Source organism: Tachypleus tridentatus, chromosome 12, assembly GCF_004210375.1.
Source record: "Tachypleus tridentatus isolate NWPU-2018 chromosome 12, ASM421037v1, whole genome shotgun sequence".
In the NCBI taxonomy this organism is placed as follows: Eukaryota; Metazoa; Arthropoda; class Merostomata; order Xiphosura; family Limulidae; genus Tachypleus; species Tachypleus tridentatus.
Window position 1 is genome coordinate 60,754,327 of NC_134836.1, and position 15,787 is coordinate 60,770,113.

Sequence of the window (15,787 nt, forward strand, 5' to 3'; positions counted from 1 at the left end):
AATGTTTTGACCTCCTTATATCATCTTCAGATTAACCAGAAAATGACCCAAGAAGACCAAAATGTTCTCTCCTTATCAGTAAAAGTGTTAATACCCATACCAACCATTCCAAGATGCATTTTTGATTCATGTGGGTTTCTTGTTATCACGGTTGGATCTTTTTTACAACTCATTGAATATTGCTAGATTATTTGATAGCAGTAAATATTTGTTATTGTTTGTACTTTTCAGTCATAGCATTGCCTAGTTTTACTTTAAGCTGTTTAGTATGAATAGATATAAAAATTAATGCACGTTGATAAGTTATCATTTATCCAGGAAATTATAGTATTTAATTTATTAAAAATTGATTAGAAGTTAGATAATCAATACTTTGGAAGTGATGTAAACTCTTACTGAATCATTAAAGTATCATTGATTGCTTTTTTATAATTTTATTTTGATTTTTATGCAGTTATATGCACTTACAGACAGACAGATAGTGTACTTATCTATGCTATTGTTATAAAAATTGCATAATTATACTTGTCATAAGACGTTACGCTTTAAGACGCTACATTCTCTATATAGTATCTTAGAAAGTTTCGAGAGTTATATTGTAAAATAATAATGTTCCAACCACACTATATCACATCCACTACTTACACTGCATGTTTCTTAAACCAGAGTTCTTACACCCAGGTGGAATACAACAAACAGTAACAATCTGAACACTTTATGTAAGTCAGTTGATAGAAGTTGTGAAATATCATTGAAATTGTACTTGTCATAAGATATTAGTATCAGACTTATTACAGTCCCTTAGCAATTTTCAAGAATTAGTAGACTGTATAATAATTGTGCTCCATCCACACTGTATTCATTTTGTTTATTGTTAACCATACTTTTCACTCATTCAAGAGCTCTTTGGACCAGCTATATAGTTGAAACAGTGGAGGCTGTGAGAAATTTGCCTTTCACAACTAATGCTTTCTTATTATTCTAGTTTTGATTTTTTATTATTGTGATCTCAAAAGGTTTGCATGGGTCTATTACTATTTCTGTTGGTATTTACCTGCTGATTAGGCGATCAACTAACAGTCTGTAGGTTGTGGACTTAAGCCCCATCACTAAACATGCTCACTGATTTAGCTGTAAGTGTTACTTCAATCCCACTGTTCATTGGTAGAGATTTGCCCATGAGTTGGCTACCTTGTTTCTATCTTTCACTTCAAAATTAGAGACAGCTAGTGCAGGTAACTTTTGAGTAGCTTTGTACAAAATACAAAACAAATTGTTAATAGTAATGTTGAATCTCATTTAGATGAAAAGTAATTTACTGAATTTGATACAATCACTAACCTAATTAACTATGTTACACTGAGAAAATAGATCTATTGTACAATCTATTGCTTGTAAAGAACTAATTTTATTTTCTGTACACTTGTTACTTTAATTTGATAAACTGTTTCTTCATCCTAGAATATTTAAGACTATTTCTGTGATGAATGAAACTGAAAGACTATATTTCCACATGTGTATTATTAATGGAAAACTATTAATGTGTTGTTCAGCAAAGGTGTTAGGCTCAAGTGAATCACTTGTATAAATGTTTTAACTGCATTCACACTCAGGATAATGATATTACTGCACAATTCTCTTTTTTTCAGTTAATGGCTAAAATCAAAGAATTGCAGATAAAACGAGACAGTTGGAATTCTCTTCCAACTAACTATCGACAGCAAAATGAAGAAAACTTTCACCACCTTGGTCTGCTGGCCAGGTTTCATAATGTTATGAGCAATGAAACTATCTACACTCTGAAGTGGTTGACATCGGAAATTACCTCAATTTTTTGTCATCCTTCAATGGTTCATCGCATTGCCTCTATGCTGAATTACTTCCTGTTACACTTGGTGTGTCATTATTTTTTTCCTGATACAGGTTTCTTTAACTGTTAGGTGATAATTATCTTTAGAAACTAAGTAATTTATGTAAGTGTAATGTGTAGTCGCCACGCGTCAGGAAAACACGGGTTCAACAGATCAACTGAACACAATGTGATGCCCAATAATCTGAGCACTTACAAAAATGTGGACCTTTCTCCTTCAGGAGTAAACTAGGAACATTTGTCCTAAAGGAGAAAAGTCCACATTTCAAAAGAGCCCAGAATATTGAGTTTCATATGTTAGTATAGTGTATAATGTCATTCATTTCATATTTTGTTCAGTCATACCAGTGACTAACAAAGTGTTAAAGAACATAATTCTTACATTTTGAAGACATTGATATTGGCCTTTTTATATTCTTTACCCTTTCAAAACTCTCACCAGATACTGTATGTGCTAAAAAAGAAAATCCTTTTTAACCTTGTTGTCCCCAGTTAGTGAGCAAATTATTCATTTTAAATTCCTTGAGTGGTTTCACCAATGACTTGAGGGGTAAAGTCGCCTCACAGAATTTTAAGACAATTCAGAAAAATATTACTAATCATTTCTATAATTTTTAAAAACAAAATACTTTAAATTAATAAATTGAAATATATTTTTCTCTTTGCAATTAATTTCAACATGCACCACTGAATAGCAACATTTATGTTCAGTTTTTTTCTTTTATGAGTTTTATTGTTCTTTTGTAGCTTTTAAAACTAAAATTTTATTTTATGTAATTTTTTGTGTAAAAATTAAAACCCTTAGAAAGGGAAGTATTTTAAATGGTTTCTTAAAAAATATCTCGCAAATCTTTAAAATTTCAAAGCTCAGAATTTATACAAATAATATGAAGGTTAGGTATGTATTGTACTGAACCTGTATAATTATTAAATAGTTAATCTAATATTGAATAACTTTTACTGTAAATAGCCATAAGATAGATCCGTTGAATTGATAGACCCAAGTATTTTCTAGGTCTGTTGATTCCACAGATCTGACACTTAGGACTTATAGGGTTAATATAGTGAAAGTTAATTAAAAATAAACCAAAGATCACAAACAAAGAAAAAAAAAGTTTTTTTAGTTCATCAAATGAAATATAGAAATCCAAAATATGATTACCATTATTTAGATATAATAATCTGAAAACATTAACTGAATAGCAAATGGCCCTGTTTAGTAAAGTGTGCGCACAATTCTTAACACTTAGGTTTCAAATTTATTAACACTGAAAATTTAAAACATATAACTCCCAGGAAATATAAGATGAAAAATTTAATAAAAGTTGCATTTAATGCATTAGTGTATTGTTATCAGTATTAGCTTGTGATGTAAATAAGTCAACACAGTAACAATAATATCTAACTAAAAATACTGTTTGTAAGTTTTTTTACTTATAAATATTTAAAATAAATTCACCTTTTTATGAGCTGGGTACCCTAACTATTAGTAGCATTTCTGGTCCTAATTTTCAGTTCTTAACCTGCTATTTTCAGGTTGGACCAAAGAAAAAAAATTTGAAAGTGAAAGATCTGGGAGAATACGATTTCAAACCTCATCAGCTGGTCCAGGATATCTGTAAAATTTATCTCCATTTGGGTGCAACAGACAGGACTACATCTCGAACATTTTGTCTAGCTGTGATACAAGATGGTAGATCGTATTCCACAAACCTGTTTCCAAAGCTCAAGTTGTACTACATAAAATTGGACAGTCAATTTTGGCTGCTGATTTAGAACAGTTGCATGAAGTCATGCTGGTGTGTGGCTTGTTTGTTTTATTATCATAAGATTATTCCCATGTATTTCACTAATGTAAATATTGTTTCAACCGTTATATCCTTCATGTTTCCGACAGCCTTAAGAGACCAGATGTTGTGGGGAGCAAAAGGCCTTGTCAGAACTGGGTGTAGCAAATATAATGAAAAAGGAGAAGTACTTTTAATAAAGGACCCCGGCATGGCCAGATGGATAAAGGCGGTCAACTCGTAATCTGAGGGTTGCGGGTTTTGATCCCCATTGCACCAAACATGCTCGCCCTTTCAGCCATGGAGATGATATAATGGGACAGCCAGTCCCACTATTTGTTGGTAAAAGAGTAGCCCAAGAGTTGATAGTGAGTGGTGATAACTAACTGCCTTCCCTCTAGTCTCACACTGCTCAATTAGGGACATGTACTGCAGATAGCCCTAGAGTAGCTTTGTATGAAATTCCCAAACAAACTTTTAATAAAACTTCCAGCCAAACTGGACAAATAATTATAGCCAAACACATGAAATTTGTATATAATTCTATTACAATATAAGCAAACTAATAATTTAATTATAATTTATAATAATTTTCATGTTCTGTATATCCAAGATGGTAGGTGTACATTTCAAGCTGTTTATTGCATTACACAAAATAATTTACAATTAACATAGCTGAAAATATTTTGTCAAGTATTGTTGTAAAATACCATTTTCTTACCTAGAAAAAATAAAAATGTGCAGGGTTGCACATTTGTAGAATGTTTCAGAACATTTTGGTTATCATTTATTAGTTTATCAGGTGTTAATTTTTTTTCTAAGGAATTATTAGTTAAAACAACTAGAAATAGTTGTTATACTACATAAAACTATAAAAATCTGTTTGTCCATTGTTATTAAGATGTCTAAGATAATGTTTGGAATGTATATTACATTTCCATGGTGTTTACTTCGTTAAAAGTTCATCTGATGCTTTAATAAAAAGAAAGACATTTAAGAAAGAGCAGAAATGAAAATTTCTATTGATTTAATATAACACCAGAGTAAATACAGTTTATTAGATTGAATCTTTGATAGTACATGAAGTACTTTTTATGTGAGTTTTATTTGTCTTTAAGTGTTGCTATCATTTTCATTGTTAATTGAAATTTTGAAATATTTAATTACATTTTTTTATCATTGCAAGAAGTCTTAAATGATTGATGGTATGGGAATACTTCTAATTTTATTTAGTTACTTCAAAGTATGTTTTTTTTAAAAGGTATGTACAGTGCTGTGCAAAAGTGTTAGGACAAAATCAAAATTAGGTTTCAGGGTACTTTTAAAGGATTAAATCAAAGGTTTTGATCTATCAAATCCTAGATCTGACCAGTTGTGTTGAGATCAGGACTATGGTGGTCATTGTGTTATGAATGACTCCTGCACTTTTTTTAATTAAATTTCTGCATAGGTTGGATGAGTGTTTGGGGTCATCATCTTCTTCGTATTGCAGTTCTTTACTAACAGTGTGCAAATCACTGGGTATACTGTGATGGATCAGTATCTGATGGTACTTACACTGGTCCATTATTCCATCTATTTTGCAAGTATCTTCTGTTGCTTCAGCAGGAAAACACCCCCAAACTATCACATTGCCTTTCACATGCTTTATGGTAAATGCCATACATTGAGGTATATATCTTTCACTTTTCTTCTGCCAGACATATAACTTATGCTTTGAACCAAATATGTTATTAAACTGGAACTCCTCCTTCCATAACACCATTTTCCAATCATCAGCAATCCAGTTTTTGTATTGTTTAGTAAATTTCAGTCTCTTGACAATATCTGGAGATTAAAGTAAAGGTGTTTTTTAAACCACTACACAACCAAACATTCCATTCTTGTTGAATTTCCTTAATACTGTAAATCTGGACACTGTTCTGTCATTTGGTATATGGTCATTTATCTCGTTTCACTCTTCCTTCAGTCACAAAAGCTACATAAACTAAGATATTTAACATCAGGATAATTGAGTTGAAGTGTTTTGCCTTTTCATTCCCTATTTTCAAATCAACCTGTCTCGATCTCACGATCTAGGGTGTACTTGACCGTGTTTGGGGAGCATTTCCAATTCTACAATAATTTTTTTTAGAGTCCAGTCTGTATCATGTAAAATTTTCATATGAATTCTCTGATTCCTGGGTCGTGGCATGACAGTAAAATTTAATATATATTGGTAAATGCTTTCTTTATCAAGGTTTATTTGTGGAGTGCTGTTAAACTGATTTCTTCTATCACATCCTGATACCACATGCTAGCTTCTTTCAGTCTAGTTAAGACACTGCATGTGGTACCATGACAGTTATATCATATGCCAAAATTTGATCAGTATGTTCATTCAAGCTGAACTCCACGACATACCCTTGGTATAAGTATATGGGAATTATAAAGAATGATAAGTATTCTCGACTTGATTCATTCAGTTGTCAACAGGGATTGTTGAAATTTACATTGTATAATAGCATGGAAGAATAGTGCCATAAAATCATGACAAAATATTTTTCTTGTCCTAACATTAATTGCACAATACTGTAAATGTTTTACAGTTATTTTGTGTGATTGGGTAACAAGTGTTTATGTTGAACGATAAATAATCCTGTATTATTGTTTTTTAAGTTCATGACTTACAACAATAATTGATCATTTTCCAATATGGTTGCAATTAATTTATAAGTTGTCAAAATATATTGTATAAAGTATTCTTAAGTATGCCAATCTTCAGATGCTAGGGAAGTGACAATAATTAGTATTCAGACATGCTAGTGAAATATAAACAAACCTCTTTGATACATAAGCAGATTTTGTCATGTCCAACAGCTGTTAATAACTTTGAGCAAGTAATATCAAACTGTGTATTTAAAAACTGAAATGGACTATTTATCTTAAATGACTAAATTTCACAGTAATTAGTATGTTATTGGCTAAGTACAAAAATTTCATTCAATATGATAGGTGCACATATAGGTAATATATTAACATTGGTATCTTCAAATAATTTGTTTATAGTTCAACATCTTTTGTTTCAATATTCAGGCAAGTTTTACTGTTTCTTGTGTTCACAGAAATTTGCTATGGACCAGAAAAGAGACGATGAAGTGACAGCAGATGCACCTGAAGAATTCTTGGATCCAATCATGAGCACTTTGATGGAAGATCCTGTAATACTTCCTCCTCCAGAGTAAGAGTAGATAGATCAACAATTGCTCGGCACTTGCTAAGGTTGGTTGAAGCTGGAACTTGGCTGATAAATCTCTGGTTTCTTATTCTGTAGGATCACTTTTGTTAAAATATTATATTCTCAAATTCTTACCTTTATATAAGGCCTGGCATGATCAGGTGATTAAGGTGCTTGACTCATAATTTAATAATCATGGGTTCAAATCCACATCACACCAAGCATGCTCACCCTTTCAGTCATGGGAGCATTATAATGTGACAGTGGATCCCATTATTCGTTGGTAAAGGAGTAGCCCAAGAGTTGGCAGTGGATGGTGATGACTAGCTGCCTTCCCTCTAGTCTTACATTGTTAAAGTAGGAACGCTAGTGCAGATAGTCCTCGTAGCTTTGCACAAAATTCAAAAACAAACAAACCTTGTAATGATATTAATTTGTAGGTTCTTGTAATAACTGATAAACTTTTATCATTATTGTTAGGGTTGTTTAACCTATTTTTGGTTTACCACTTTTTTGGAATTTTAGTAAAATTTATTCAAATAAATAATATTGTAACTGACTTATCTACCACTGGTATAAATAATGTCTCTTTGGTTCCAAATATGAATCACATTTGCTTATTTGGAACTTTAATTGCATCTATATATCTATGAATGAACATTTAGTGATTAGATATTGTTTAATTAGTTAACTTTCATTTATAGATATCCAAATGTTATCAAATCCTGTTGTTTTTTTTCCTTCAGTGACCAGTCTGATCCATTTAATCGCAGACCCCTGTCAATGGACATGGTAACACCGGACACTGAACTGAAGCAGAAAATTGAAGAATGGTTAAAGAAACAGAGAAATATTTCTTCCTGAAATAATTAGGGATAATAGATAATTGTTACTTTTTTTTAAATTGTACAGAAATTATTTGTCAATTACTAGGAATTTAAGATGCATCTTAATAATTACAATAAAAAGTTGAAAGCATAGTATGACTGTATGAAGCTCAGCATAAATAAATGAAGCAGTTTTAAAACTTGTGGATCATTCAGAGTTTTTATCAGAATTTTCTTGTATAGTTTGTATATCAACATGTCTGCTTTACTTCCACTGTGAAAGCACAAGCATACGTTTTTCTGGTAAAATAAATGATGAAATTGCCATCCTTTGTTGTAAGCTGTGTTTTCCTGCCATTAATGAAAATAAAATGTATTACAAAACTAATGATGAGAGTTATCCATTACTTTTTGGATGAAAAGTTTTTTTCAATAGGATTTTATTATTTGTTCCATCTTTATGGTACTGCACAAGTTGTTTAAAAATTTTGCCATTTCCAGTAGCTGTATTGAGATATCTACATTAGCTCATTATGATGAAAGGTCTTGTTTAATAGACATTAAATTTTATTCTAGTATTCTCTTTTTTTCTCCCAAAGCATTTTACAGGAATGATAAACTGCTGGATTACTTAGTGACATCTGTAGGTTACCAACTAAGCTAAGGAAAAACTATGATCCCATGTGAAATGTTTTACTAAACCATTATGGAGATATGCTATATCCGGTCCACGCAAATATAAATCTTAGTTTCATAAAAGTATGTTACCTCTAACAACTGTGTTGTTTCAGAATTTGTTACACAAAATGCCAGTATCTGTGTATAATCATATAGAAGCTTAAAGTATACACTGAGAATGAACTTACTGTACAAATATAAATATTGGTGGTAGTCTAAAATTTTTATTCCATGCTTTTCAGTTGGAAAAGATAAATAGACCATGGAACATCGGTGAAGTGAGATACTATAATGCACACATTACAGGTAAAAAAGTGAAATGATGTTAATTTTGAAATACAATGAAAAGTCACTGAAGTTTAATTAATCTGACATAATGAGAGGTTTGCAGGAATAACATAGCCTTTGGAAGGTATAACACAAAATTCTGGCTTCTATTTCGACATAAATAAGTGTTATAAATTGGCATTATGAAACTACAATTCACTTCCAAGTGATATTTGAATTGTCTTGCAGATAACATCTACAGAGGTCGCATACATATTAATGATATTGAAGCTTCTCTATATTACTACAGTCCATGTTGCTCTTTCTGACCACGCTTGTAATAAGACTACCAATGTCCACAGTACAATATTCCTCCCTGTCTGGTTTCCATAATCCTTTTACTGCATTTCAGTTATTTTCACAGTCTGATCATAGAGAAATCAATAGTTGCTGCATCAGGCCTGGAAAAGTATGAATATGCACTTCATTCACTCTAACTGTTTCAGATATGTTCCAGTTCAATGGTTATACTTTGAAAGCAACTTGTGACTACATCTAATGTTGCTCTACAGAATAAATAAAATTCGTGGCAGTTACTTTAACACTTTACATCTTACAAAGAGATGCAAAGCAATTGAGGGCCCTCAGAAGAGACCTTCTCTTCCCCCTACTCATGAAGCAAAATTTAACCAGGCTAGCAATTATTAATAACTGAACCAAGATTTAAAGTTAACAAATTTGTAATGCAATCAAGTGCCTGCAGGAGCTTAAATTCTGAATCTACAAAAATAAACACAAGAGGATAGGGATCTGTAGATCCAAAAATCTTGGAATTTGCTGTGGGAGGAAACGGGAGTATCCTGAGAAAACCCACTTTCATGATCAGGACGCTGAAAAATCTACCCTGGCCATGTCTGCAAGTTGCTGGAAAGAAAATTAGAGTTGGTAAAGCTTATAACAAAAAATATACAATGATAAAACGTGTTAAGTCTGCAATTGATTAAAAGATCGACCTAAGGCACCAGGAGAATAAAGATAGGCAGTTCATGGATAGAAAACTGAGTGATCGATTCTATCTCAATGAGTTGTTCTACTCGGTCTGGGATGATTGTGTCTTCTTGCTGAATGTGATGATATCTGCAGCGGTTGATACGCCTGTAGTCTTAATGAACGTGGTTTAGTCGGGCATGAAGCTGTCTTCTTAGGTTTGGGTTGCTGCTGAGGGGTAACGTCAATGTTGGTTGGTGTATCCTGGTCTTTCTTCTTAGCATTAATTAAAGTATTGCTGCTTGCAACAGAGATAATTGGCATTCATAAAGATGAAAAGCTTACTAGACGAGGGGTACTCTGATTAACAGACTTGACATTTTGAAGGTTAGTTGCTCGACGTCGGGGCATTCGGCACTAAAATGAAAATATTGTAGGGTAAATCCATGGTTAAATATAAAATCAGCTTCTTGTTTATGCTCGGTTATGACTTTAACATAGTTGGTAATTCTGTGAGCTGTATGAAGTTTTGTGGAGGTTGTTGTTTCCAGAGAATGTTGCATTTCAGCAGGAGTTATAGACAAATTGATAAATATCAAATATAGGCAACTGTGCTTTTGGTAGGAGAGCACTGAACGTTGATATCTGCTTTCCAAGGTTTACGTAGTTAATCATGGCCCTGGAGTGTTGAAAGCTGCAGAAAAATACCTCCTCGGCAAAGGATTCTAGTTTTTCTGGGGTCAACAGATATCAGGTTTACACTGCTTGATGAAGGCAATAATTTGATGAGGGGAGAAATCCAACGGTAATACGTCAAGAATTACCAGGAGTACTGATGATCTTGGCATCGAAGGAAGCTTGTGTGAGGAAGGCAACATGGCAGATATGAATTTTCACGTCTGAACACTTCAGAGGCTAGTCATGGAATAGACTGGAGAGAAACAAAAGATTGCTCTCCAGATGAACATTCTTCTTGGTTATATATGTTGTCCTGAGACATGTGAATAACTTTTGGCATTAATCTTTGTGGATTCTCACCTGTTAAAATAAACCATGCTTGGTTTAATCCTTGTTACAAAGTTATTTTTCTGAATGGTCCTAATACCCCACGTTGATCCTTATTTCTTCCGTTTTCAATTCCATTATGCTCAAAGTAAATCCCACTGTGAAAAATTCAAAATTTGTAGTCTGAATAAATATTTATGACTTGAGTGTATGAATGTGCTGTCACATACCCTTCACAACTGTATCAGCTGTGGTTGTTACACAATTTGAGGATGTGCATATTCAGAATTGCTGTGACATAACACACAACCATTTGCAGAACTGAATGTTAAAGCTGTATCTCAGAACAGCTGGTATGGGTATTAACTCTACAGATAAGAGAACAACGTTTAGACATTCCTTCAGGTTAAGAAGATGACCTAGGAAGGTCAAAACGTTGTTCTCTCCATATCAATAGTGTTAATACTCATACCAGCCATTCTGAGATACATTTTTATTTCAAGTTTCCCGTCATCAAGCAATACAATTTCATCTACACAAACGAAAAAAAGGAGAAACCCAGACTTGTGCTGAAAGAAAACGTCAGCGATAATGTGTTTTATTTCACTTGTATTTTATTTACAATATAATACAATTTTAATTACTACATGTATGCTTCAGGACATTTTTTCCAAACAAAATTTACAAAAGAATACTACTGAATCATTCGTTACTTTACAAACGTTTCTGTCACTTTTCAGAACTTTTGTAGAACACAGTAATTCATAATATAGGTAGAAAAACTTAAGTACAGTTAAATCATGTTCTTTACAATAAACTTGTTTTTGTCTAAGTCAATGATAAATTAGTCTAACACACCAACAATTATCTTTATCAAACCATAACAGTAAGAAATTTATGATGTGTATTTAATCTAATACATCTTTAAAAAACACTTGATCTTGTTTTAATGGCATTACATTCTCTGTAATATCTGTTAAAATTGAAAAACAAAATTTAAATGCTTTCATTTCCAACAACTGTAACTCAACACTTATGAAACCGAAAAGAAAAGTATAGTTCAGAATTCAGTACTAGCTGATAAATCTCAACATGCCACAAAGAATGAATCCTCTGAGAGAAAGCTTTATAAATGTTACAAAAGATTTGACTACTTCTTATAAACAGATGATTGTAACTTGTACTCCTTTTCAGAACGGCCATCTTTCTCTTTAATTTTATGACCCTTTTTCTTTTTATGTTTTTTATGCTTTTTGTGTTTTTTATGTTTTGCTTTCTTATGCTTAGATCTTTGATCTGAATCAATACTTCCACTTCTTGTATGCTTTCTTCCACTTGTTGTATCTGATGAATCACTGCCACTAGGACTGCTGGTTTGCTCTCGTTTCCTTAGAAATGCTTCATTTTTCTCTGTATCTTGAGTTAAGCCTCGTTCTACTTCTTCCTTCTCTTTTTTTGGGCGTTTTGATGGACTTGTTTCTTCTGGTGGAATGGTATGTTTACGCGAGTTTTCGGGAGTTCTTGTAGGTGTGTTTGTCTCTGGACCAGATTGTTCTGAGTCACTTGTTTCATCATAATTTGGTTCAAAATGAGATTCATCTTGAGTAGAATCTCTATGACTGGACTGCGATGATAATAAAAATTTGCAAGGGTTGCTTTGCTGGTTACTGCTCTGCAAGTCTTGAGTGTCTGAGCTCTTTTGCCCAGCTGATTCTTTGTTTACAATACTGCCTACAAAACTAGTATCTTTTCTGTTTTCTTCTAAATGTTTTGGTTTATCATTCTTTCTAGAATCACTTCTGGACTTTTGCACAGTATCATTGTCAATGCCTTTTCTATTACTTTCTGTTTCTATTTTGTCATCTTTTTTCTTTATTAACCCACCAGTGTTGGGACTTTGACTTCGTGTTCTTCCATGCTGAGACTTCTCCCTCCTTCCTTCACTGAGAGATATCTCCGTTCTCTTAGGATATGTTTTTTCTCCACTCCTAGATGAATGTTGTTCATGATCTTTCTTCTCTCGTCTGTATTCAGCCTGATCTGAGACCGAAGTTTCTTCCATGTCTTCCTTCTTCATTTCTGCTTACAGCTTTCCTCTGTCTTCTTCATTATAATGTCTTTTCTCATATCTTTCTATTTCTCCTCTATCTCGGCGATACACAAAACTTCGATCATCTTGTCTTGATTCACGATCATGTTTGGACTCTGAGCCACCAGAAAGATTTCTGTTCCTTTCCTTGTTATGATTTCCCCTGATCATTTCGTTTTCTCTAGAAACTCCCCTTCTAGGACGATCAGGTGTGTCTCTCCTGGATTGGTGCTCCCTTTCAATTCTTGTATCTCTGCTTCTGATACTGGACTCTGATCTTAATTTCTCCAACTTTTGTTCTTGTTGTTTCTCCATTTTTTGTTTCTTGTATCCTTCAGAATCTGAACTGACATCTTTTGAGAACCTAGATCTGTCTAATCTTACTTTTCTAGTAGAATTTCTGTTACTATCTGTAAACCTGCTTCTGTTATCTCTCTCTTGCTGAGAGCCTACCTTTTCTGCTCGTGGTCGAGAATATTCCTGATCTTTCCTTGGTAATTTAGAATGTTCTTTTTCAGGTTCTTTTTTGGCATCTATTACCAATTTTGAAGAATTCACACTGAAAAGTGGTGCTTTACGGGGCTTGTGAAGAATCACCTTTTCTGCTCTCTGAATCACGTCTGATGGAAGAGCATTTTTTTTCTCTTGTGAATGAATTTTTTCTTGTTTTTGTGATGCTTTATCTTCTTCATCTTCCACATCTTCACGCTCCCACTTGGATATTTCAGGTAATTCAACCTGAAGACTAGGTTCCAGTTCTTCATAGGGTTCTTCCTCACCTAGCACATCATCTTGAGGTTCAGACTTTTCAATAACTGGAAAACTCTCTTGATTCATATCGGTTTCCACATCATCTACACAAGTTGTTTCAGTTTCTGTAATTTCGTCACCTTCTATTTTAGGTTCCTCTATTTCCTCAGCTGCCACTTCTTCAGGGACAACAGCTGTAGCTTTAAAAGTTTTTGACGTTGAATGACTAGTAGTCTGTTCACTTGTGGTTGAATCTGCTTCCTGAGCAGTTGCTTCTACTGCTTCAATGGGTTCTAAGACTTCAGATCCAGTTACTGCAACCACTTCTACTGGCAGTTGTTTAGTCTTGGACTTGGTCTTTTTCTTCTTAGACTTCAAAGGTTTCTCAGATTCACTTCCAGTTGCAGGATTATTTTCATTGGGTGCTTTTTTGGACTTCTTCTTGGAATGACCTTCACCTTCTTTGGTTTTCTTGTGCTTGTGTTTTTTCTCTTTTAATGCAGGCTCAGGTGCATCCTGACTATTTTTCTCAGGGCCAGCTTTTTTAGCTACTTGAGATTTCTCCGTTTCTGATTTTACAATTACACTAGTTTGGCCATCAGACTGTTTTATTTTTTCTGCAGACTGTCTTTTTCTCTCCTTACTGTGATGATGATGTCTTTTATGTTTAGCCTTTTCATCTTCTTCCTGTTTAACATTTCTTTCTGGTTCTTTAACTTTCTGTTCTTGCTGCTTAGGAATATGCTGCACTGGAAGGCTGATGGGCTTAGATATAACCTGAATCTGTCTACCACGTAGTCGATGTGGTCCTCTGATACGATCGCCGTCCTGTGGCCATCCTCGATGATGGAAGTGTTGTTCAAGCCTTGGTATTGGTTGGCCAAACCTAGGATTGTAACGAACATCTGGATGCTCAAACACAGGGGGATTATATGAGCCAGGAAAACTTTCATATCCATAAGGCTCATGATAATAATGAGGTCTGTCAACAGAATATTGTTCAAATGGATTTAAGGGCTGACCAGGAGGAGTTGGATGTGGAGGGGGTGGAGGTGGTGGATACTGACGATACTGACCACCATAATAACCTGAGCTGGAGAAGTCTTGTCTTCTGTGGTAAGGTGATCGCCTTCTGGGAAAATTAGAATGTCTAGGAGAATGAGAAAGTGCACGAGTGTAATGTCGAGGAGATCTGTGTCCCCTGTTCCTGGATCTAGATCGAGACCGAGAATGATAACTAGGACTTCTTGATCTATGTTTTGGAGACCTAGAGTATGATGACCTAGACCTGGATCTAGGAGTGCTGGACCTTGAGCGAGTGTAAGATCTACTTCTCGATCGGCTGCTGAACGAGTGTGTCCGAGATCTATGTCTTGAGCGTGATGAAATGGACCGTGATCTTGAACGAGACTTTGACCAAGATCTGGAGCTACTACGAGAACGGGAAGACCTTGAGCGTGACCTGGACAATGATCTTTTTCTCCTGTACTGAGACCTATGTTCTAACAGCTGTCTAGCAAAAGTATCCATCTGGTCAGCAGTTGTTCTGCTACAAAAAAAAAGTAAAAAAAATAACTTTTTTTAATGATTCCATTTAGCTAAAAACAAGTAACTGAATGTAACAAAAAATATCGATGTAATTTCCAATTTCACAAAAACTTATACTCCACTGCCTGGTACATGTATATAAAAAATATATAAACAATCGCATTCATAATTAAAATAAACTAGGTAGTAACTTTACCAAAGCCTACACCACATTATTCCTATTTACCTTACTATTTGCAGTACATTGACTGTACAAACCTTCCAATATATATATTTTATTCTGTATTTTCTACTTCATTCTATACTTGGAAGATCAGTCACCTTCCCACAACTGTCTGTAGACAGTGAAGGGTGATGTAGATGTGGGAGGACATCGTGGGCTTGAGCACCCACATCTCACTCTCCTAATTTCAATTTCTAATTCTATCTCTATTGCTATCCTTTATTTCTAATGTGAGACTGGTGAATAGAGGTCAAAACTGACTGACGGTGTATCCCCACTGCAGTCCCCTCCAAGGATACATTTTATAATTCCACATAGTTTGTACCCTGGGATTGTTTCAGTTGATGCAGCATTTTTTGTTTAATTTGTTTTTGAGTTAATATAACAAATTATGTAATTAGTCAGAGGTTTGGATTTGCTGTTTTTAATGTAGTCCTTCTTTACGATTCCACTTATTAACTTCATTAAAATGTAATTATTTTCACTAAGTTATATGTATATATTCATTGCAGCCAGGAGAATTAATCAATATAACTGAT

General features: G+C 33.9%; 2 pseudogenes across 2 annotated transcripts in view; one reads left to right on the top strand and one right to left on the bottom strand.

Annotated features, from left to right (window-relative positions):
• The window catches only part of LOC143233389 (ubiquitin conjugation factor E4 A-like), a 56,127-nt pseudogene extending 48,038 nt beyond the window's left edge, over nt 1-8,089 (top strand). The window contains exons 15-18 of the transcript XR_013018117.1: nt 1,650-1,895; nt 3,407-3,669; nt 6,762-6,918; nt 7,621-8,089. The product of XR_013018117.1 is annotated as a ubiquitin conjugation factor E4 A-like (transcript). The remainder of the gene's footprint in view (nt 1-1,649; nt 1,896-3,406; nt 3,670-6,761; nt 6,919-7,620) is intronic.
• Nucleotides 8,090-11,203: 3,114 nt separating this feature from the next.
• Nucleotides 11,204-15,787, bottom strand: part of LOC143233388 (uncharacterized) — a 96,634-nt pseudogene continuing 92,050 nt past the window's right edge. Inside the window, exon 16 of the transcript XR_013018116.1 lies at nt 11,204-15,026. The product of XR_013018116.1 is annotated as an uncharacterized LOC143233388 (transcript). The remainder of the gene's footprint in view (nt 15,027-15,787) is intronic.